Source organism: Tiliqua scincoides, chromosome 3 (assembly GCF_035046505.1).
Source record: "Tiliqua scincoides isolate rTilSci1 chromosome 3, rTilSci1.hap2, whole genome shotgun sequence".
In the NCBI taxonomy this organism is placed as follows: Eukaryota; Metazoa; Chordata; class Lepidosauria; order Squamata; family Scincidae; genus Tiliqua; species Tiliqua scincoides.
Window position 1 is genome coordinate 185,033,370 of NC_089823.1, and position 25,711 is coordinate 185,059,080.

Consider the following 25,711-nt stretch of genomic DNA (forward strand, 5'->3'; position numbering starts at 1 on the left):
GAGTTGAATAGGGAAGGCAGATTAAGGACAGGAAATGGAATTGAACATCAAGTGGTGCTACTGCTGTCAATACTGCCCCCTTTGCAGACTTGACACATCCTCCTCCCTGCCTTGGTCTCCACCCCATTCCTCTCCTGCCATGCTTTGTCCTCTTCCTGCAATCTGGACAGGTACAATCCAGAATTCTGCCAACTTGTGGCCCAGTTCTATCCCCCTCCCCTACCAGCATAACTAGCTTTGCACCGCTGGAGTCTGCTTTATGGCTGTCTGTTGACGAGTGCAGTGGGCCTGCCAACAGGGAGGCCACAGTGGCCTCCTTCATGTCAGCTGGCCCACAGACACCTGGTGGAACAGGTAAGTCCGTACAGGGGTTCGGAGAAAGGTGGGATGGAGGTTGAATGTAGTGGGGGTGGGTGGAAAGGGGGAGAGGTGCACAGAATGGGGGTAGGTGCTGATGGGGGTAGGGAGGGTGGTGGATCAGGCTCTGGAGGAGGTTGGGATTGGTGGCAGCTGTACATGCTGAATCCCAACCCCATTCCCGGGCCTGATCCATTTGCATGGAGCAATGTAGACTTGCGCCAACGATTGAGCTGCCACAGGTCCAAGTTGCCCCATAGTGGATGCTGGGGCTTACCCCAAGGCAAGGGAACACATGTCTCCTTACCTTGAGGAGACCTACAGCAGCCTAAAATCCCCTGCAGGTTGCAGCCAAAGCTGGGCTGGCTCCACTGCATCACTGTGCAGGAATTTAGGTAGCATTGGGCTGTAGCTCTACCAGCTCATTCTTCTGCATGTGCAAACTGCGTGTAAAGGAGATCTCAGAAGGGGAATGTGCAAACATACTGTATATGTAGTTTGAACTTCCTTATCTGCCCTGCCCTGCCCTGCCCTGCATCTGTCTTTGGACAACACAATGGAACAGCAAGAACGTCTGCTGGTTGGAATTTTTTCCCAAACATCTGAAGCTGCTCTCAACAAGTCAAGGATGCTGGAAATTAATTCCCCTGCCATAATTGTTGCAAAGCTGAACTGCAATAAAGCTCATGAACAAAATGAATTATACAAACTGGGAATGATTATACAAACTTTACTGTTAGAAGGGTGAATTGAATTAAGTTGAATTACAATACTGCACACTGTAAATGAAATCCTCGGAGTTAATCATTTTGTTTGTGTGTATGTGCATGTGACCAATCTGAACCATTCTCCAAAGATCCGATTTTTGTTTTAATTGCATCAAAAATGGCTAATGTGCTACTACTGTGACTATGTAACAACTAGGTGCTTTGTTTTCTTTCCAGAGCCATAAATTGCTCCTGACCCCAATTTAGTTAAGCGTTGTACAGACACACAGCTGTTAATCTACAAAATGCTTGATTTCAGAGTAATTAATATGGGGTGTGTTTTTACTGAACTTTTCTAATCCTGCTGAGTTCTGTCAGGCATGGTGCCCCCTGCTCTTTTCTACCATTTATGATCAGGGTATGCTAAACTGAAGCCTGGTTGCTTTTGTCACGTGTAGCTTCAGGTGCAGCTCCTGAGCAGTTAAAAAAATTACAAAAGAATGAGGAAATTCTGAGCACTTGCATCATATGTATCTTCTGGTCATCACACCTGCTGCTGACTTCATCATTGTGAAGTTGCAAGCCCAGAAATTGAGGCCAGTATTAGGGGCAGGAGTTTTTGCCTACTTCTTTAATGCTGAAGATCACATTCTCCTGATCCAGCAAATGCACGTGTGTTCAAATGCTTGTGAGCAGGTTCACAGCAAACACCACCTTACAGATGAGCAGGGCTGAGTTCATCCCAATCACAAAAGTCACTCCACCACTTCCCCCTTTCCTGCCATAAGACGCCCAGAAACTTGCCTTGGGATGTAGGATAAAGCAGAGAAAGCGGTTTCAGAAGATGCTGCAGGTCCTTAGCAGACACTGGGACTGCAAGGCCCATTGTCCCTGATTTGAAAATTATGTTTCATATCATCTCTAGCAAGGAATAAGCCTCTGCAGATCTTTGAGCACCTGTAGGGGCTAGCAGAGGGATGCTCATCTATCCTTACTTTCGCACAAGTTCCTACACATATCATTTTTGCAACATGCAAGAGCCTGCTGCTCAGGGAACATAAAGCCATGCCTGGCAATGTTCTCATCCACACAGTCATCCTAAACCCCATGTAGTAGCTTCCATGCTAGTTTATGGACTAGTATGCATTAGTTTATGAATATCTGTGATGGAACTTTCTTCTGATGCTCCTCTGGGGTCCTAGACTGGGATGAAGAACTATAGGATATTTTATTAAAAAGCATCCTTAGATGAAAACCCAGACATTCGTGGAATACGATCTCTGTGCCACGTAACACATTATAACCAACAAGTTACCTAGAATTTTTGTCTAAATTTGATTTCATTACTTTCATTTGATTTCATGCATGACTCATATTCTCTCCATGTGTTGAAGGTACAAGGTTTGGTAAGAAGTTAGGTTGGGGCGCATTAAAAATGCACAAAATGTGGATGGGGATAAATGTTAAAAAGCCTCCAGTCATTTTTATTCCTTTTGAATGAGGATGAATTCATTGTTGGGAAAAGAGAGGGGCTCATTAAGATGTTAGAAGCGCATCTATAGAGGCTAGATTGTATTTAAAGTTGTTTGCTTTTAAGCACTCCCAATAGTGAACTGAAAAGGATTCAACAAAATCCTGCAGAGAGAAAATGCATCTCAAAGCCTGGAAGGTTTTAATCATACAAACCCCCCACTGAGCAACAATTTACCAAGGATTTGTAATGCGGAAATACCCATAAAAGGCTGGTGGTGTTTCCCCCACCCCCACATACGTATGAACTAACAGTTGGTTTTAGAAGATAAATTTGGGCTGGGGAGAGGACAGGACCATCATTTTTGAAAGAGTTGAGAAAGTCTTAGCTTTCCAAGAGAGTGTACACACAGTTGCTTATGTATTTAGCTATTTCTGTGCAGAGGCACCTATGCCCATAGTGCCTTATAAGCTTTCCCAGGTGAAAATGGATTACTCTCAAGAATTATTACACTCCAAAGTGGATATGGAGGAAAACAGAGGGGGGATGTCCTTTTGGTCTTTTCACAGGTGGAATGTCTCTTTATGTACATCATTTGTTCCTTTAAACAAATGCTGTCATTGTGGTAGACTGGTGTGGGCTCTAAGCACATCAGTGTGCGGTCAGGTTTGGAGGCATGCATCCTTGGGTTTTGTACCTGAATAGAAGGTCCACAGATATTGCACACCTGAGCAGGGCTACGAATCTCTCTGCGGATCTAAATGCCATGCTCATACGCTTTATCACTATGACCATAGCTCTTCCCATGTTCAGTGACTGTCTGTTCAGGGAACACCAGGAGAGCTTCTCCCCATCTTCTAGGTGCTTTACTCCAGTGCCTCCAGCAATGTGATACCAGCACTGAGAATGGGTATTACACTGAATGGTGGCTCAACCTCTCCACTCCCAGCTTTCTCTCTGATGGCAACTTTACAAAAAAGAAGAGACCGAGCTGGAGGTTGGAGAAGGAAAACCCTTCCCATACGCCTCTTGTTTGAAAACAATGGGCTTCCATGTAGGTGGCTGGCTGGGGTAGGTGGTGGGCAGACACAGATTATGTGGCATTCCCTCACCAGCTTGCTGCCTTCCCAGCTCATTGCCTGAGGGGAAGAGTTCATTCATCCTCATGGTTGAGGTCCTGCTTTTGAGAGTGTTTTGATATAGCACAACTTGTCTCAGTGGAAAAGCTGGCTTATAAATTATTTGAATCCTTCCAGAACTACAGTTCTGTGGCTCTGTGACTTTAACATTTCTTTGACCAGCATTCTGTTAATAATGGACTGTATAACAGACATATTTTGAAAATTTCCATCGTTGTTAGTGAATGTTGATTTTCACCTTAATGCTGTTATAGTCCACCTTTTCGATCTCATTTAATTTCATTTAAAAAAAAATAACCACAGGTTTTGCGTTGCGTTGTTTTTTAGAAAGCTGTTCCAGACAGTAAATGAATCTGTTCCGAGCAGGTTTATGAGACCTAAAGACAAAAACATTATTTACTGTTTAAGCTGCTGATCAGTCACTATTGAGGTTTTATTTGAGTAAATTACAACATCCTACCATAGATCAATCTATAACGACAGAAAACAATAATCAAATAATGCAGAGGGGCATAAACCTTGGGGATACAATAGCCACAGAAAACCTGTTTACAGGCAAATAACTCTCAGCTCATTGAAATATGGTGCCTCCTGGTCCTGTGATTTACAACAAAGTCAAGGGGGGGGGGAATTCTCAGCATGTCAGTTCAGACAAAGGATTCTTCCTGCATGGTTATTTGTCAACAAGGCTCCAGAAAAGGGAATCCCAGATGTCCAATCAATTCTGTATCTGGTCTGGTCTTGTTTCATTTGCCTGTTGGGATAGAAGGAGAAAAGGTGTTAGAACTAGCACCTGGAAGAAGTTTAGGTTTGAGGAATATTGGGAGGTGTTGAGTTTTCTTTTGCTTGAAACAATTTGTAAGTTTCTAAAAAACTTTCCTGGGATTGGGTGTCAGGGATTTCTCAGGGACTTCTTTACTCTGTATGGGCTTTGATGTGAAAGGTTCCCAAGTACTTTTTGAATCGCACGGGAACAAGCACATTCCTAAAGTGTTAACAAAACAAAAAAGGAGAGAATAAAATTATGCTTGACTGGAGGAAAGTTTTTTACCTAAGTTAAAGAGATGCAGTGGACTCATAAATTGCACATTGTGTTCTTTCCAAGGAGCCAGTACATTTGTTCCCAATGCCATTGTATCTTTGCATCTCCAGTTAATTAATAAAACTCCACTTGCTGGTATCTGCCAGCACTTTCATACTATTAATAGTACTGTGTCTTCTCATTAGATATTGATTATTTCCTGTGGGCCTGGTTTTTGTTTTCTCTTGTCTTGCAAGCCTGCATTAAATTTTGCTTTTATATCTTCCAAAGCTTTCATTTTTTAATTGCTGCACTGTACAATGTGTCTCTGTACAAGTGAAGGGAATGTAGATGTCATCATGCTGCATCCTGTTCCTTTTTATACTTAGAAGGCATGATTAATATATCTAGTATTATATATCACAAGACTGTCTGCCTAAAAAAAAACAAAAAACCCATGACAAGGTGTTGCTGGCTATTCTCAGGTTGCATAATTGGATAAGGGAGAGGTACCTTTATTTAAAACATTGGGGGGGGGGAATGAAAATCCTCACATAAAGCGGTATCATTTTCATAAATAAGCCGCAGAAAGAACATACCACAGACACTTGCCTATAAGTCAATCCCACAGACAAGCTGAGGGCAGGTTTTGAGCCAACAACCATGGAATTTTCTATGACCCTCAGATAAGTCGGGGGTTAAACTTAGGGGGGTGTCTGACTATAGTTTTATCTGATTTTACTTGAGGCCAGATCCTGAAAAATAACCCACCACTAATTGTTACTTAAGAATTGTAGTCTCTAATTTATAAAAAAACATTGTAAAAGATCATAAGATACATTTTTATTCTTTTTAAATTCTGGTCTTCATCACCTTTTTGTAAACACTGTCAGAGTAAGTACACTGTAAACAACATACCAGTAAAACAGTGGTTCCCAAACTGGTATTCATGTACTCCCAGGGACACTCAACAGGACCTTTAGGGGAACTTGAAAAAGAATGGAATAATGGTAGAAAGAGGCAGGTCATGTTTCAGAATGCCTCTGAAGCCAAAAAGTTTGGAGACCCCTGGTCTAGGACATGCTTCATAAAAGATGTGATTTGGGTCTAGGTGACATAGAGGAGTTTAATTGTTGTGTAGGATAAAAATCCTAATAAAATAGATTTAATAGATGTTCTGAAGAATCATCATCATACAAGCTGTCAGGATAGATTACTGTTACCAAAGTCAAATGGCCTAGATCAGGGGTCTCCAAACTTTTTGGCCAGAGGCCGCATCAAATACCTGGTGTGGTGTGGAGGGCTGGAAAAAAAATTTAAATATAAAATTTAAATAAATAAATTAGAGATGGAACTTAGATAAGTGAATAAATGAATGAATGGGCTCATTCATTCAACCTCTCTGGCCCTCAGAACACCGTCCAGACACAATCAGAGCACAGTTCTGGTCATGTTCAGTTGAGTGGGCCAGAGGCTTTCAGGGGACAGGAGGTTGGCTGTGGGCCAGAAAGAGGCTTGCTGTGGGCCACATCTGGCCCCCTGGCCAGGGTTTGGAGACCCCTGGCCTAGATGGTGGTGATTTTTTGTCAATTGTGATGCTTTACTCTGTAGTTTGTGGTCTGTGTGGTTTGACAGATTTGCAGCCCAATCCTATCTCAAGCCGGTGTGCAGGATGCATGGCTGTCAGTGCAATGGCTGCTGTACCCTATGCGTCATCCAGAAGAGGTAAGTAAAGAAAAACTTCCTCAGCTGCTGCTTGGTTCCTTATGGGACTTCTCAGATTATGTAGATTTGAGGAGCCTGCCGGGTTGCATCAGACACAGGATGGGGGTTTAGATATGGCTGTTGCGGACCCAGTCCACCCCCAATCCCTGCCCCCATTTGGCCTCTCTGCCAACATAAACCTGAGGGTAGCTAGTCTGCATGGTGCTGCTGGTGGCATGAAGCCTTCTGGCCTTTGCGCTGGTGGCAGTACGCTGCAGTCCATCGGTGAGACTGCTGTGATAGCACATCTCATGGTGCATCAGGGTACCATGAGGATGGGATTCGGCTATTGGTGTGGTCAACTGGAGCTCTTTGTTTTAATGGTATGTAAGCTATCTGTTGGCTTGCGTACTGCGCAATGCAGAATGACCTGATTTCCATATTCACATTTGAGTGAATGGTGGACCACAATCCCGGGACCTGAATTCTTATGTTATCTCAGTAGTGTGGGAAGCAACACAGCACACTGCTGCCTTTGCTTCCAGGACAATATGTAAAGACCCTGGACTATTTAAGAATAGAGTACATGGCAGCTTCTACTCACCCCAAGTAAATTAATGGTGGCACGAGGACACATTGAGCTGTAGCATGGGCTCCTCCTTCATAGTGTTTCTCATCTTATTTCAGCAACACAGGAAGGCACAGCAATGTTGTAAAACCCATGCCATTGTGGTAATGTATGAACTTAGCCTAAGACTTTAGAACCCTGCTGAGATGTATTTATGTCTGATTTCCAGACAGACTTTAAAACAAATCCGTGATTGAATTATGTAGAGATCTGAATATTGTTTCAGTTAAAATCAGTCTAAAATGACTTTCTACCTATATGAATATCCTAACTGGAAGACATCAAATTCACCTGTCAGAATTAAGATTTCTTTCCCCATCCTCCCTTTTTCATATTAAGTATATTTTTTTTCAGGGTTTTAACAAATCTGCCTAGCTGTTTTATTGATGCTGCTGGATCCTTACAGTTGAAAATATTTATAAATATGAGTGCAGTGTTAAGACTTCAATATATTTTATTTTATGATGGATGGCATAGCATAGCATAGCTTAAACCATTGAAGCAAGATTCCTTAGCTGGTTGGAACTATGCACTGGGTGAGACTTATGACCTTGGATGCTGTTCCAGAAACAAATGCAGTCAATAAAACCAGGGGAGTTTCATCAAATTGCATACAAGGAGGTTGTTCCTTTACTGTTTCTGTTAAAGCCATATTTTTCTTTTTCCTTTTTTTTCTCATAACAACAAAAAGTCCAGATACACATTTTTGTGAGGAACATGATCCAATTTTATGGCAGCAAAGGCAGAGATGCCTGGTTACAAGTCAGTGTCTTGGCTGAAGAAGAGCAATTAATTTGATTAAGGACTGAGTGTTTTCAATCCTGTTTGGTGTTTAATAGCAGCATTTTGTCCCCTTTTGATCAGGGCTATATTTTTAGTAATCTCCCCTTTTGTGTTGGTCCTTGGTCTCAGCTTATGTGACAAAGTACCCACTTAAAACACACACACACACACACACACACACACACAGAGAGAGAGAGAGAGAGAGAGAGAGAGAGAGAGAGAGAGAGAGTTGTTTTCATTTCCGGACAGGCTCCAAGAGCGAAGTGGGCCCTTAGGTGGCAGGAGTTTTGGAGCCGTGCAGCACTTACAGCTCTGCCCCCCCCCCTTGGCTTCACTACTGCCTGCATGAGCAACCACTTGGGAGGCAGCAGGCAGAGTTGCCTCAATTCTATTTTTTAAGAAGCTATACAAAACTGCAGGGAGCCTGTTCAAGGACCTGGCCCTTGAAAACATCAAGGGAGACAACTTTTCCTTATGACTGTGTTGTGTCTGTGTATGTTTTTGCCAGTTTACTCCTAGCATTTTTATTTATTTATTTATTTTTAATTAATGTTGTTAAATTAGATTGTGCAACTCCTTGGTCACCTCCATGTTACCGGAGTAAGGCAGGGTATACATTTTTAGACAAATAGATAAGTCTGTTTCTGGATGAATAGAACTGAAATTAAATGGGCCCCGTCCGGTTTGGTTTCTGTTCACTGCAAAAACAAATGCACACCTCTAATGTGTAGAGCTATCCTAATAAAGGACATAATAGGTGATCAAATCTTTGCAGTGAATTACTGCTATAAAGAGAAAGTGGAACAGCTGTTCTCCTTTGAGAGTCAGTCAGTGTGAGTTTTTCTGATGTAGCATGGGGAAAAAAACCTCACAAAAAGGCTAATTAGAAAATGGAACAGGTAGCTCACTTCCATCATTGTGGATCTGATATGCAGGACTAGGGAACGATAAATGAGTGACCTCTTTCTCATGTGGTCTTTAGAATGAGAAGGGCAGACTTGACACCAAGCAATTCTTACCCTGTCTGCCTTGGAATAGCTTCTTTGTATTTGTTAATGTGTTGGATTCTGGGTAACACCTTGCATATTGTGTTTCCTCACAAGTTCTAGTTCAGTGGACCATAACTATGTGGTTTGTTTATATATATATATATATACATACTATATATATACTTGTTTATATATATATATATATATATATATATATATATATATATATATATATATATATATATAGTACTAAGGAACTATAGGAAAGCTTCAGCAATATATATTGCTGAAGCTTTCCTATAGTTCCTTAGTATCTGATTTATTCCTTTGCTCTCATTTCCTGAGCATTACTGACATTTACAAATTCCTACAGGATGATGCTGTCAATTATCACTGAAGACACCCATTGTTCCAAGCAGACTGACCTTTACCCTTGGGCCCCAATTAAAATCCATTCACTTTCTTTTATATCTTTGGCTATAAATGGAACCTTGGTCCTTTGCCAGGCATAAGTCTTCTACCTCCTCCTTTTATTTTATTTTTTTTGAAAATGCAATATTGAGGACAAAATGTAAATTAATTTAGATTAAGGAAGGGAGCTGATGTAGTTTTTAATGAAGATTTTTAATTAAACAATTTTGTTTTGCTTGTCGGCATGAATGAGTGTGGGGAAGGAAAGAGAAAATAATTTTCTGAGTTCAGCTTGGCAATACAGTTTATTTGCTTTCACGTTCTCCGCTTTGCGCTATGATGTCCTAATTATTCTGCAACCTGGCATTTGTTGATAATTGGAAAGTAGAATGTGTTTCCGCTTTCAAAATACCTGGTTTTCTTTGCTCACTGATTCATGTCTTAAAAGATCCCAGAGCTGTGAGTATGTTGTTTCTGAGGGCTAATATGCCGGTTAGATTTAGCTTTTCTCAACAGGCTACATTTATAACACTGTCAGATAACCTTTTGAGCAAAGTGAGTAGCCATGCTTGCAAATGAAGCCATGTCAACCTTACCATGATATTTATTGCCTATTATAAATGTATACACCAGTGGGTCTCACACATTTAGCACTGGGATCCACTTTTTAGAATGAGAATCTGTCAGGACCCACCAGAAGTGATGTCATGACTGGAAGTGACATCATCAAGCAGGAACATTTTTAACAATTCTAGGCTGCAATCCTACCCAGGAGTAAGTTCCAATTACTATCACTGTTAAAAACATATACATAGTAGCCTGTTAAAAGTACAGAGCTGTAACATTACCCCAAATGCAGTCACATACATGGCAGCATCAAGACTAATATATTAAAAATAAAATATTTAAATATATGGGGACCCACCTGAAACTGGCTCTTGAACCACCTAGTGGGTCCCGACCTACAGTTTGAGAAACACTGGTATACACAAATGTTTCTAAGTATGGATGGTATCCGGAAGTGATGTGCGGTGTTCTCCAAGGCTAGGGAGGCACTGCACATGGAGCTCAGTGACACAGGAGTATGGTGGTGATGTGATGACATCATCGTGTCACTGCCAAACTTCTGGGTCATCAAGCTTTCACATTATTTTTCTGCATCACATGATCAATCTCAACAGAGGCTGAGTTTTTGCTGCCACAGTTATTGTCTCTATACCTGGAGAAACTAGGGACCCAATCCCATCAGGCCAGTACTAGCAGTTCATTGGCACTGAGTGTCACAAACGTGCCATAAGGCATGCCAGATAAGCTCTGCTCTCCCAGATCCAGACCCCCGTGTTGGGCCTCCTGGCCTGACTCAGGGCTGCTGTACTCTGCACGGGCTAAATAACCAGCACATAGTCAAGTAGCCACATTGTTCCTCTTTCCCTAAGGAGCCACCGGCAGCTGCCCGGCAACCATTGGATGCAGCGGCAGCCATTTTAGCACCTCTGCTCCTCTGGGTGCCAAGCAGCCCAGGATTGGGCTGTAGAGCTGCAGTAGACAAAAGCTCAGCCTCCCTTGTGATAGTGTAATCGCTCAGAAACTGGGCGAAGCATGAACAGTTACAGGGAATCACATTGCATACATGGTCTACGCGGCTTCTGAATGGTTGTGCAATCACAGGGGAGGCTGAGCTCTCACTCCTGTGGCTCTAGTCTAGCAGCAGCAAGAGTTCACCCTCTCCATGACTGCACAACCCTTCAGAAAGTGGGCAAGCCAAGTATGCAGTGGCAGGGGAGGCGGAGGCTATTCTCCTTGTATGATACTCTCCTGATTTCATGTCCTTGGTATCCAAGGCAATGTTCAGAACATTGGTTGTTGTCTTTTGTGAGACAAATACATAAGAGGGGAGTAACTTTCACGCTTTTCTTAGCAGCCTCATCCTTTTTTGCTTCAGGAATTTATTTTCAGGGGTCATGGAGGGATGCCATAGGGAGAAGGAGGAGGGTAGAGGTTTCCATGCAGGAACTCCTTCAGCACACAGTAGGGTTTGGATAAAGTCCAATGTATTCAAAATACAACACTATCATTGCAATTAAAATGAACAAAACAGCCATACACCCATAAGTCAGCGACCATTGCAGTGTTATGTCTCACACGCAGGATTGTATGTTTCCTTGAGTGATTCCTTATTTCAGTGCTATTCAAACTGGGACGGTTCGACGCCCCAGTCTGAGGGCCCTGGTCTCTGCCCCCTTAAGGGGCAGGGGCAGCCTAGAGGTGGGGGGAAGGCAACGGCGTGATCCCCAGGATCGCACCGCTCAGGGGGCTGCAGGGGCTTGGGTGCTAAAGCAGAAGTGGAGTGCGATCGCTCCACATGCACTTTCCCTGCTGCGGGGAGTCCTGCCAGAAGTTGCGCCAGGCTCCCTGCACAGGAGGCTGCAGGAGGCTTGCATAAGTGCACCCAAGCCCCTGCAGCTCCTGAGCAGTGCAATCCTGGGGATCGCGCCGCTGCCTTCCCCCCACCCCCGCTGCCTTCTCCCCTTGTCCCTGTAAAGACTTATTGGCTCTCAAACTCTCCCAGAGAGTTTGAGAACCGCTGCCTTATTTTGATTTTGATCACATTCTTGACTTTCTCTTGTATTTGGCTTCTCTGATCTTCATTTGTCAGACATCCCTTTTGAGTAGGCTTTGATATTTGAACAAACATAAACTTGAACTATTGAAATCCAAATGCCAGTTGCCAAATGTGCATGCTTGAAATATGACATCTTGTAATATATTGACACTTCTGTTTGGGGAAGGAAATTCATATTTTGGAAATGAAAGCTTTTTTCCCTTACTGGTGTTGACTAAGGGCCTGATCCAGAGCCTGTGTGTGCGGGCTTATTGCTGGCGCGCACTAGTTTGCGAGCCTTACCACAGGCCCACTTCTGGAGATAGCCCAGCACATGCTCACATTGGTGGTAGAGAGGTGAGTGTGGGTGGGTGGGGAGTAGGCGTTCCAAGGTGGAGGAAGGCAGGTGGAGGGAGGGAAGGAGGCATGGCTGGGGAGGGAGCAAGACGGACGGGTGGGACAATCCTTAGCCCTGTTTCAGGCCACATGGCCTGATATGGAGCTCTTTGATTCTGCATCATCTCCAGAACTGCCGTAGAATTGAGTACCCCATTGCAGGGCTACTTCCTTTATTCGGGAGAAGGAAACAAACATCCCCTTCCCCTGAGGAGGCAGCAGCAGCTGTCCGGGGTGTGGTGGATGCTGTGGCAACCGTTTCACTGTCATGGCAGCCCCACACTCTGGGCAGCTCAGGATTGGGCTGCCCACGTTCACAGCAGCCACAAGAAATTGCTTATAAATAAATACATGGAACTTGTTTGTGTGTGTGTGTGTGTGTTTGTAAAAGTTTGTTGCTTCCCAAGAGACTGAATGTTACATGTGGATTGGCCGTTATTGGCAAAACTGCTGTCTTCCAGGCCACTAGTTCCGTTTTCAAAGGAAGAACCTTTTAGCTATGATTTAAAATTCTTCTTCTTGATGTAATTTATGATTTATGAAATGCCGAGATTGTTGGAAAGTAACCTTCTCCACTAGGCCCATTGAGGTTCACTGAACCACTGCTGCCATTTCCTCAGACTGTGCACTGTGAATGCTTCTCTAGTATGTTTTAAATGACTGCACAGTAAGACGTATCAGGCCTTGGGGGAAATGGCCCAGCTAGTCTTCGCCATTGCCTCAGCCACTTTACCTATAGCACTGCCATTTCAAATGTACCGTTCACCTGTAGTAAGTACACTCTATGAATGGAGCCATGGAGAAGGTGAGGACAAAAGGAAGCGGTGGAAAGGGGCAGTATGAGTAGAAAACTTTTTTACTGTTGCTAAATAGTCAATTCATGTGCCTGTTTAAAAAAAGAAAAAAAGACTAGGTACATACTATAAAACAGATTATATTATCCAATATATCTAAATTATAGCCATCGTAAAGCAATATGTATAGATTCTTGTAAGAATTATGTGAATAGAACTCACACTGCAGTATATAATTTGGTGCATTATTGCTTTGTGAGAGTTATAATGTGCCTGGCATCCTGAGATGGGAAAACATTTCTTATAGTTTAAGGGTGTTTGCCAGGGCTAGCACAAAAAAAAACTTTATGAATAAATGAATGCTTGGTGGTTGTTTGTTTGGTTTGTTTAATCAGATTCATCGCCAGAATAATGAGCAAATAATTCTCTTTAGGTGATCTAGCCCCCCCCCCCCTGCACTCCTGGTGGCATCCCCCTATAGGATAACTGCTTTGAAATTCTAAGCAGTTGAAAGACTGTTAGTTGATCAAAATGCAAAACCTTCAAAAAGATAAATGTGTCTCATCCCTTTGATGAATCCATCCCAAAATATCATAAAATACTCTTTAGTATATAATCCATTGACTTACCCATGTTACAGCATTATGCATAGGCCCAAGTCTAGGGAGCAGGAAGCACTTCAAAGGAAGCAAGACTCAAGTCTGACAGCATCAATCACCTGTCAGGCTATGAATCGGGGGGGGGGGGGGCTTGAGTTCTCTGACCAGGAAGCTTGCACTCCCTAGCACTTTCCATGGCGGGTCTGACTCCAGCAGGAGTTGGCCTGGGTGCTGGAGGCTGCTGGATCACATATGTTCTGTTCCTGGGGTGTGAGGCCATTTCAGGTCTATGAGTTCTCTTTCAAGGGCTGGAAAGCTTCTTCTTTCCTTGACCCTTGGTCCATCTTCTCTCTTCTGTTGCTCTTTTCCTTTCTGATTCCTCCTCCTACACTGGAGCTCTTATTCCAAATTTCTATGTCCTTCTCTTTCTCTCCTTCTTCCAATCTCTTCCCCTTCTCCTCTTAGATGTTCCTTGGTTCTCCTTTCCACCTTCCTTCCTTGTCCTTCCCTTCCTCTTCTTCCTTTCTCTTTCTCCACCTCTCTCTCTCTCTCTCTCACCAGCTTCCAGCTATCATCAGCTCCTGCTGAAGACCAATTTTGTCACAGCAGCACTTGTCACAGCAGCTACTCTTGTCACAGTGGCTCAGAGATGGACTATCATACTGGGATAGCCTAAGGGCCAGCTCATTTTGTCTGAAAGAATCAAAAGCCAGTCATGCTTCATGGGTCAGGGTGCAATCCACTAACAGAATAATAATACTTCACATGATGTGGTGGTGGAAGAGAGTGGTGGGAAGGTGAAACAGGGCTGGGAAGGGGGTGTTTTTGGGCAGGGGGATGGGTAGACTAGGAGGTGGGCCCAGAAGGGGGACAGGATCGGCCATGCAGTCCAGGCCAAATCCTAACTCCCACTCATGCCCCGATTAGCCAACGGGCCGCTCAGATTTGCGTCAGCAAATTTGCTGGTGCAGATCCAAGTAGCCCAATAGGGACAGCTGGTGTGAGACATGAGGTAAGGGGAAAAATATCCTCTTATCCTGAGTTTTGCTCCAGCCGGCACCTACACTGAGCTGGTTACAGCGCAGGCCACTCGTCCTGCCTGTTCCAGTGCAAGTTGGGATTGGGCTGCCTGTCTCATAGCATCTATAGTCAGCTTGATGCAGAGCTCCTTTCTGTATAAGTAAATACTGTTCATGCTGAACCAATGTTGTAGCTTTGTGCTTAATGAGCAACAGAGCTATGAAACTGTCCCAAAGATGTGTACACCTTTATCTAGGACCTTCAAAGGTGGGAGCTGAAAACAGCTTAGCATATTATGAGAAGAGTACACAAAATGATTCACAAGCTCACTCTCTAGAGCAGGGGTGTCCAAAGATTTTGGCAGGAGGGCCACATTGTCTCTCTGACACTGTGTCGGGGGGGCCGGGGGGAAAAAGAATTAATTTCTATTTAAAATTTGAATAAATTTACATAAGTTTACATAAATGAATAGATTAAAGATGAACTTATACGAATGAATGAAGGTCTTGCAATAGCTCAAGGTCTATAAAAGGCCTTGCACAAAGCAAGGCTGGCCTTTCCTTTGCTGCCGCTACTGCATCACAGACGTGAAACAACAAGCAGTGGAGGGAGCCCTCATCCCACAGCTCACATGAAACGTCAAACAGTCACCCTCATGCTGAGAGCAGTTGCGTCGGGCCAGTGTGGGCTCCAACAAATCTCCGGAGGGTCAGAGGCTCATTGGAGACTGGGGGCTCCCTGAGGGCCGCATTGAGAGGCCTCGAGGGCCGCAAGTGGCCCCAGGGCCGGGGTTTGGGCACCCCTGCTCTAGAGAAATGTCCTTGCTCAGTCCCTGGAGAAAATCCTTTCTTTGCCACAGGCTACTATGTAGGAGAATCTGCAAGAGTGTGCTAAGACTGTAACATTTGAAGCGCATACACCTCTTTATGTGCATGTCATGTATACTTAGAAACATGGCCTGGGGGGTAGTTGAGATCCTTGCAACATATTTCTGTGCTACACATTAAGTGACAAAAAGCCACATACGCATTTCAAAATTAATAGCCTTAGTGAGTACAGAAATGAGTTTTGTGAATATCCATTAAAATCAATTTGAAATGTATGAGTTGACAATCAGAAGGAAGGAAATGAATGTGCTTGAGTTGCCTAGGAGCAATATTGGACAAAGAAAGAGGAACCAGATGCAACTCCATTCTGGAAGCATGGCATATCACACTAGGGCAGTTGTTCCCAAACTTTTTAACACCAAGACCCACTTTTTAAAACAATACTCTGTTGGGACCCACCTAGGTTTTCTAGACTTTTTAAAAAAAGAGCTAGAAAGAAATAATATTTTATTTATGTATAAGTAAAAACAAACAGCAGAAAGATCCTCCAATTTTATCTTTCTATATTTGCACATGGTTGCAAACTGCAGGAGCTCAGGTCCTTGCTGGGCACTTTGCAGCTATCTTGCAAACTGCAGGAACTGAGCAGGGTAATTAGCAGCTACAGTATCGGATTTTTTTCAATAGCCTCAGAGCTTGAGGCAATTAGTTATCACATTATCTGATCTTTCCATCACCTTTGTCACCCACCCACCAAAAATCAGGTCCTGACCCACAGTTTGAGAACCACTACACTAGGGGAAAGAGCAGCTTGACCTGCTCTGGGCTGCAATCCTGTACACACTTTCTTGGGAGTAAACCCCATTGAACACAATGGGACTTACTTTAGAGTAGACAGGCATTTACTTATCAGTCCCTACCGCAGCCTCCCAGGGGTGTGGGGATCCCTGTGCAACTGTGCACAGGGCGCCCTGAAGCTTAGAAAGTGAAAGCGGAACAATCACACCCACAAAACCAGAAGTGAAGCATGATTGCTCCACTTTCACTTTTTGAAGCCTGGGGAGCCCTGCAGAGGGTTGTGCAGGGCTCCCCGCACGTCTGGGAGGCTGCAGCAGGGACTGGTAAGCAATCCTGGAGATCGTGTTGCTGCCTCCCCCCTGCCCCCGTCCCGTAAGGGGGCAGAGGCCAGGGCCCTCACGCTGGGGTGAGAAGCCTTGGTCTAGTCATTTGCTTAAAGCTACAATTTTCAACCTCTTTCATCTCACAGCACACTGACAAGGTGCTAAAATTGTCAAGGCACACAATCAGTTTTTTTGGCAATTGACAAGGCGCACCATGCTGCAGGTGGAGGGCTCACATCCCCTAATGGCCATACTAATATATGACACTCCCCCAAATTTCTGCAGCACACCTGAGAACCATTTGGCACAGTGGTTGAAAATCTCTTGCTTAGGGGTCTTGACAAAAAGAAATTTGATAACTCACAGGAACAATTAGATTCAAAAGATTTCAGAATGTATAGGACTTCAATTTCCAATGCTAGAACCCTGAGAAGGTAGCTAAAACTGTGATATTTATGTGTCATGGGCAGTCCAATCCTAACTTGTTCTGGAACAGGCAGGTCAGTGGGCCTGCACTATATCCAGCACAAGTTTCAGGCTGTCTGGCAATTGGCCTGAGGCAAGGGGAAACTTTTCCCCTTACCTCCGGGAGAGCCACCGTAGCCGCAATGGGTCTGTTCAGATCTGAAGCACCTAAAGAGGTGGCACAAATTCGAGCGGACCAGGATTGCCCTGGGCTGCCAGGGAACAGGGCTAGAATCCAGCGTAACTATCAGATCCTTGCCTGGCCTCCTGCTCCCTGCCCACCTGCCTTTGGGAATGCCTGCTGCCTGCCTGCCTCAAAATGCCTCCCTCCTGTCGTCACCATCCCCCCCCACGTATGCACTGACCAATCTCAGTCAATTAGAACTCACCTGGCCTGGGGCTTGTTTCAGTGCAGGGAGGTGGTGCACATCCATGCACCGGCCTATCTCCCTGAAAAGTGGTGTGAAAGTGCTTTACTGCACTTTCGTGACACACTTTGGCAGGCACAAGGGACTTGCAGTGGCCAAAGGGCACTTAGGATTGCACCCTAAAATTCTCTTGTTACTGGGTATGCTTTTACAGCATGTGTAACATGCACACACAGGGGAAATCTGTGGTATGAACAGTAGCTTGTGGCACAGCTCAGTGGAACAGTATGACAAAAGGAAGTGAAGTTTAAATTGCAACAAGAGATAGCTTTTATTGTGGGAATAAGTATACAATAACAGAAAAAGGAAATAAATGAAATGAAATGCAGTATTTACAGTAATCACTCCCACAACTCTTCTCTGAATGTCAGCATTTTCTTGATAGAAAGATAGAGGGAATCTTTCCAAAGAGAAGGAAGTGCATAATGGCACAAATGAGAGGAAAAAGGAAGGGGAGCAGGATGTAGGGAAATCACCCTGTTGCCCAGGGGAATAGAGCAGGAGAACTGGGATTTTGGGGGTACAATGAGAGAGGGGGAGAAGAGAAAGACGGGAAAGAAAGGGAAGAAGCAAGGAAGCGCCATGGTTCCAAATGCAACGAAGGACTGTGGCTGAGTGTTCTGTATAGCCTGGCAAGGAGTGACCCACCACCCGTGGACTGTGGAACTACTCACTCATTTGGGGTGGGACAAACATTCAAACCAATGCCCCAAACCTCCAAAGTTGGAAGAGAGGGTGCAAGAGAAGTACAACCTGTTTTCAGAGTGCACGATGGGTCAGTTAAGATGAATTGCATTGGAGGACTGGGAGCGATAGCCAGGCCTTCCCTTAAACCAGTGGTTCCCAAATGTTGTGCCATGGCATCCTCAAACACTGTGGCAAACTCATAGGGGTACAGCAGAATGTCCCCAGTGGCTTCTTCCTGGCTCTCCCTTGTGCTGCCATTGTGGATCATACAAGAAGCTGCCATGAAAGAAGGGCACAGTGACCACTGTAGGTCTGGGAATCTCTGCCTTAAACTGTTGAAAAATAGACGAAGGAAACTAGACACCCACTCCCACATGATGATACTTATGCAGAACAGGGAAAAGATAGAACAGTAAGTATGTCGTAAGTTTCTCTGGACACAAGACACAGAAGGTAGATGGGGGTTGTGGTCCAATGGTCAGGATTGCCAAAGACCAAGGTTACCTACCTCTATATGCTAAGGTGAGCTTGTAGATTTGCAGAGATTGTGGGCTAGGGTGCCAAGATGGAAGCAATTCAAAGGTGGGGAGAAAGGCAGAAACAGGTTGGAAAAGCAAACTCAGGTAGGCTGGAGAAATAGTCTTAGCTAGTTCCAGGGAGGGAAACAAGGCAAAGGAGCTGAGATAGCTCTCCTGGGGGAAGGGTTCATGGCCAGGGGGCTGAGCTGGTGGAGCAGCAGCAATTTGCAAAAGGTAGGTTGGCTGACTCAATGGGAGTGGTGGCTTGTGGTAGTTCTTGGGGGAAGAAGGGAGTAAGGCTGGAAAGGAGCAGACTGATACCTTTCCTGGGTTCTGGCTGGCTTGGTAGTTCTTGGGTAGTGGAAGAAATGGGGATGCTTGACCCAAGCACTGGTGGGTCTTGGAGTAGTTCACAAACAGCAGCAATAGCAGCAAAATAAACTCCCAAACTCAACTTCAAAGCCAGAACATACTGAAGTTTGATTCTGCCTCCCCAGTCCCTCACCAGCTTTCAGCCTCCCCAACACATCTCAGGGCATTAACCTAGTGGCAGTGGAGCGGAGGGGCTCCTTTCTTCTTCCCTTCTTGCTCTAGATCAGGGGTCTCCAAACTTTTGGGCATCAAATATCTGGCGTGGTGTGGAGGTCCGGAAAAAAAATTTAAATATAAAATTTAAATAAAAAAAATTAGAGATGGAACTTACATAAGTGAATAAATGAATGAATGGGCTCATTCATTCAACCACTCTGGCCCTCAGAACACCCTCCAGACACAATCAGCACAGTTCTAGTCATGTTCAGTTGAGTGGGCCAGAGGCTTTCAGGGGACAAGAGGTTGGCTGGAAAGAGGCTTGCTGCGGGCCACATCTGGCCCCCGGGCCATGGTTTGGAGACCCCTGCTCTAGATGCAACATGCCACAATTGAAATGTCCTGTATGAAGGGGCAGATGCAAGTTGTTGTCTTTGTGGACTACTGCTGTGGAAGTAGCCCTCCCAAAGATTGTGTCTGTCATCATTCCTGTTGCTTTCCTTTCTTCCTGTTTGGAGAGAAGGAAACCAAAAACTTGAGTGGAACACTTGAATATTGGCATACTGCTTCCAAAACAATGAGAGAGAGCAGAAAGGAGCCTTGCAAAAATGGAATGAGTGCTCACTGCCACTGGGAGAAGTAAAGGGTATGTTTGAGAGGTGAAAGGATTTATTTATCCAGGTTTTTATTAATTTGGGGGGGGGGGAGACTGCTCATTTTCAAATCATTTAGGGTTGAACCTGAGCCAGCTTCCCCCTCTCTGTTCCGGTCTAGGTTCATGAGAGCGAGACATGGGCCCTGAGAACCATGTGGCAGACCATCTATCAGAGAGAAGACAGGAGCCAGCTTTATTGACCACAGTTACAGGCTCAGAAGGCAGTAACCATACAAGCCAAGGGTAGTCACCGAATGGTCTCGACGTTTTGTTGTTATGCAATACTAAACAAAGTGCTGGAAATATTTTCAAGCTGCTCGAGGAACAGATTTCTACAGCCATGCAGTGGACTCCGGGGAAAAAAAACAAAAAAACATTTCTTTTTGACTTTCATGTTTGTGCTTGCTCCAAACTATGGACACAATGGGCGCACAATGCCCAGCATTTTTGGACTGGAGAAATCACTGCTGGACCCAGAGAAACAGTGTCTAATTTACTGAACACCCAATTAATTTAAGGGTTTGTAGGTTTAAACCAGTGCCAATCAATTGTGTCATTCTGAGTTCTATACCTGTGATTTTCTACTCACAAACCATCAGAGGAGATTATACCCTCATCAGGGTTGCCCACCCACTTGGGCACCTATTGTTCTCACATAGCAATCAAGGACCATTTGCTTCCATTAGCAAAAGAGAATCTTTATCTCTTGTATGGAACAGAATGCAAATGGCTGCATTCCTGTGCAGTTGTCAGACTTCCCTTGATCCTCCACAGGCTAATTGCCTCTTTCTTCAGAATGTTGCCAGAGAAAGAGGGAGGAAATGGCCAAGCTCTAGATCATCTCTGTTTAATCATTCAATTGTCAGCGCCTAAAAGCTTCCAAATAACAACTGAAATTAAATGCTGCTTGGCAAGGCAAAATGGCATGATTAGCACATAACAGAGATCATACCATCCTTGCAAGAGGCCTTTTCAAGAGATAAGGCCGACTCAGTGATTATGGCAGGAGCTGAAATGTGAGAGGGCCCATGGTGGCTGCCTGCATGTAGCAATTTGTTTGTGTGCAGTTTCTCCCCTTGTAGCTTCTCACATTATGGTTTCTCCACATCACTGCTTATCCCTCAAAAGCAAAGGCTCGAGTGCCACAGAGAACATTGCCCAATGTATGTGAACAGGCACTGATGTCAAAGCTTTGCCAAAAAAGTAATGGAAGGAAGCCTGCACATGACTGGTATGTCATTTGTGCACACCTTGTCTTAGCTTATGTTTACATATTTGGCTGCGCCATGCACGTGACATGAGCTGCGTGCTGCTGCTGAGCTTGTTTACTGGGGGATTTTCTTTATTTTTCCCTCAAAAGGCACTTTCACACTAGAGTGCCTTCGGAAACAATTCCCTCTTTGCCTGTGATGCAGGATAGACTGAGAAACACAGAGTCACCCATATGAAGAGTTGAAAGTGGAGAAATCTAGCTCCCTACAAGAGTAGGATCTGATCCCATCAGTTCTCTCCCACTCTTTCAGTTCCATGAATACATGCAAAAGGCTGAAGTTGGGCTGCGTTGTGTGGGGGGATGCACATCATGTGTCATTTGCTTGCAGAAAAAGACAAGAGTCCAGTGGCACTTTAATGACAACAAATTGATTGTGGCATTAGATTTGGCCGACCAGAGCTCACTCTGTCAGGTGCTTTGTCAAATACGCTAGGCGCGTGCCACAAGCTGGGCCAACTGAGGTGGATTGAAATTGGGCTTGTCTTGATGTAAGAAGCAACAGTTTATTTATTACTATTTATTTATTTGGTGAATGGATGGCCTAGTTTCCAACCAGCGTTCTTGAAGCAGGGTTAGAAAAATAAAATGTCAGTCCAATTACAGCAGTAACAGTAAAATGTTAACACGGATAGATTTATTTTTCACTTTATTTTTTAACAAGCAAGCGGAGAGCCATCAGCAGAACAACATGTCAGCCATCAAAGGCTTGTCTGAAGAGAATGGTCTTGACTGCTCATTTAGAGAGCCATCTCTTGGATCTCTGGAGTTGGTAACTGTTTCCAAAGATCTCGTGAAAAGATTGCTCACTATTGCCACCAACCTGTTAAAATCAAGCGTTTTTTGTCCCCAGATCCTAATGAGTTGGATGGAACATAAGATCTGTCTTTCAAGGATCCTGGACCTAGACCATAAAGGGCTTTAAAAGTGGGTACTAGGGTTTGCATTGGGATCAGCCAAGGTTGGGCACTGGCAGAGGGCCCTTACCCATCAGTAGTGGTAGTACCTCCCAAAGGGCCACCAGAGATGGACACTGAAGCACATGAGAGATACTGTGCAGCACTTTCTATAGGGCTTCCAGCAACCTGGTGCAGGTATTATGTGTGTATGCTTTGAATACAGCCAGGAAAGAAACTACAATCAGTGGAGATCATATAGGACAGACGTGGAACGTTTGCTGCAGCTATTAGCCTCTGTGGCTATTTCTGGGAAGGAGTTTTTGAAAAGGACAATCATAAAAATCAGAGTCAGCAGGGGGAAGGAAAGGTGTGGATAAATTTATTATGAATGCTCAAGCCTGAATTTTATTTTCTTACACTGAAGATGCTTCTCATACATGTAAGGAAAGAAGGAGGGGTTCTGAGACCTGCAACAGCCACAGCACATCAGTTAGTGTTTCACCCAGAAGGTACAGAAGCTGATTGCTGGGCAGAGATTGCTGGGCAGATGATGATAGGATGCTTTTAATTCATGAATATGCAGCTAGGAGACCCACGGAGAGTGAACACGTTTTCCAGTCACTCAAAGGCACATTGGTTTGCAGTTCTGTGCTCAGCCAACTAAACAATGTATTAGAACAAATCCTCAAAGCTCCATTTAAAAAGAACTTTGCATATGTGATTAAAACTGCATTAATATATGCTTTTGATCAGATTGGGAACAGAAAGGTGATAGTCACCCATTATAACCTTGACATCTCTTTTTAGCAGTATTAGCTGTTTGTCACATGAGTTTTAAAAAAAAAAATCTTTTTTTTCACATTGCTCATTTTTAAAAAAATATTTTTATAATAATAGCAGCATTTCTATATCGCCTTTCTCACGGTCTCTCTCAGTGCATGAGAGTCTTGCAGACACAAGGCAGTTCACATAGCTAAACTCATTCTTTTACAAATGTGTTTTTACAATAATTATTGTATTATTGTATGAACAATTTGTAGAACCCTTCACTTCCCGATGGAACTCTTCACAGCATGGTTATCAATCCTTTTGCTGGGTCGGCCTTGTGAGCTTCCCACAGGAGCTACAGATCGGTCAGGCTGTTAATCATTCTTCTTGGAAGCTGTCTTTCCACACTCCTCCACATTCCTGGCAGCTTATCCCTGCAAGTCCATCACCCTCTCACAGTGAGGTCAGCGACTCCTCCCGGCGCTGTCCTCTCAGGCTAGCTTTTATCAGTTGCAGTCTCTCATCTCAGACTCAACCAGGACCACTTCTGCTTAGCTCCCTTCAGCTCAACCACCAGAGGACACTTCCTGCCCTGCCCCTCCCACCCTGCCTCCTACCCCTATGCTAATTTATCATAAATTAGTGTTGCACTAGGTGGAATCTCAGCATGAAGACACATATGATAGGGAAGGAGAAAGAGAAGAACTAGAGACTATGAAAAAACAGAAGGTATTATAATGGGTAGAGGCAGTCTAAAACGGTTTTATTTTTTCATGGATGGCAGTGTTATCCTAAAATAAGTGCTGAAATCGGAGTTAAAGTGGTTATGTATTTTTATTCCAAATTAATATTTTAATCAATTTTAAAGGATTTTTATCAAATGTAATCACTGTCATATAGGTGATATGTATGTTTTTATGCCTGTGACTGTCAGCAGGCATTGCCACAGGAATAAAACAGGCATAAAACAAACAAACACCCCCCCCCCCCAAGAGCACAGCTACATAGTCAGCTACTTGAATTAAACTTACAGGAGCCATTTAAGATTTGCATGCTATTTGTGTGAACAACTACAGTCAACCCAATGCTGCCAAACACAAACAAATTAAGACATTGCCCAAATTAAAACATTGAGAAGATAGCAACTTGGACCAACAGAATTGAACATAGCATTGAATTGCTATGGAAACAAACTGGTTTTAAAGTGCAGGGGGGGAAAAAAACACACCAACATAGCAAGGAACCATTATTTGCTTTCTCACAAGAAAAAAACAAACATGTAGCTTGCTTTCCATAGGATTCAATACCTTTATCAGCTTGGCAGGAAGAAGTTCCTTCTGGAGCGTTTTGGGGACCTGTGTTCATCTGATTGGGGCAATTCTGGTGGCTTTGCATTCCTTTTGGCCTGCCCTTTCCAGTGGCCCAAGGCACGGTCTCCTACTCTTGAGTAAGCACACACTGTGGCTCAGTTTCACTTTCCATATGGCTCCAAGCATTTTCCTTGGCAGCTTAGAAGACTCTACAGCCAGTTAAAGCAAAAGAGCTTTCAAGGAGTCAGGGCTTAGAAACACAGTCAGTAACACTTGGCACCATCCACAGACGCTTCGCAGCCACTTTAACAGGTACATGGCAGTGCTATTTCATTAATTGAGCAGGATATCGTGTTTTGTTTTTTTATGAACCCAATTTTGTGTTATGGCAGTGTTATTTTGCAAATAACATTTTAGACTGCCCCTAATAATGGGTTGACTCTTTCACAGCTGATGGATTTTTCACTTCCTGTGCAGCATCCATGTACAACCAGTACTGTCCTGGAAGTGCCCTGAACATGGACATACAGATAGGTAGGCACGTTAGGTAGACAAAACTGGGATGAAGGGGGGAAAAAACCACAATAAACAGGATTGGGTTGGGGAGTATGAGATGGTAGAAAAACAGAAGGTAAAGTGAAACTGGAGAAGCTCCGAAAAGCCTTTGCTAAAGTGGTGGTGGGTCTTGAGAAGGGTTTTAGAGGAGGTGAAGGAAGCAGTTTGACAAGTGAGGAGGCTGAAGCTCTTCTAAGAGCACAGCAGTGTTGAGCAATCTCTGTGGCAAGTGTACCATCAGTCAAGTCTAGTAGTCTCTAATCCTGAACACACTTACTAAGCAGTAAGCCCATTGAACAAAATGGGACTGACTTTCAAGTGAATGCCTCCAACTGTACTGCAAATCAACGATTTAGTTCCTGTTCTAGTGTGTCTGATACGGATGATGTGTCACTTGCGGTGTGGATGCCACATGTTTGCCACTTTTGACATAACAGAAGAAGAGATGGAAATGAGAATAGAAGGAGAACAAAGGGAGCAGGGACAGTGGGTGAACTTGCGCAGGCTGGGGGCTGAAGGAAAAAGAATGCATGCAGAGAAGAGAGAGGTATTTAAGGGTGAGTTCACACAATGATGTTCAGTTTATAACCTAGTGGCTGCAGCATCACATGGTATGAAAAAACCATCCCAGTTCTCCCAGGCTTTAGCTACAGTTTCCTCACATGTGTATTATTTGCCTTCTAAGGGAATTATGACATTATTTTGGGCATGATCTGTTGCTTTTGTCAAGGTAAAATGTGCCTGTGGTTGTCATGGGCCCTCATAAATGCACTATCTAATTTTGTATCAATTTCTCTATATTCATGTCAAGGGAAATTGAAGCTTTCAGACTGATGATAGCCAATTGATCTGCTGTCAGGCAATAAAGAGTGCCTGAATGGTATATGTCTTATCGATTAACAAAGAATTGATCATCACAATTGCTCAGTGAATCCAAAGTTCTCAGAGCAAATAATAAATCACTATCCTTGAGGTTTCGAGCTGTTACAGAAGTAAACAAAATATTCTCAACCAAGTCTTATAAATATCTAACTTCTATTGTCTGAACTTGATAGATAG

The 25,711-nt window shown here is 43.9% G+C and overlaps 1 protein-coding gene across 3 annotated transcripts in view; it reads left to right on the forward strand.

The window, feature by feature from the left end:
- Positions 1-25,711, forward strand: part of LOC136643644 (VPS10 domain-containing receptor SorCS1) — a 483,280-nt gene that overhangs the window by 245,399 nt on the left and 212,170 nt on the right. The gene's annotated exons all lie outside the window — the stretch shown is intronic.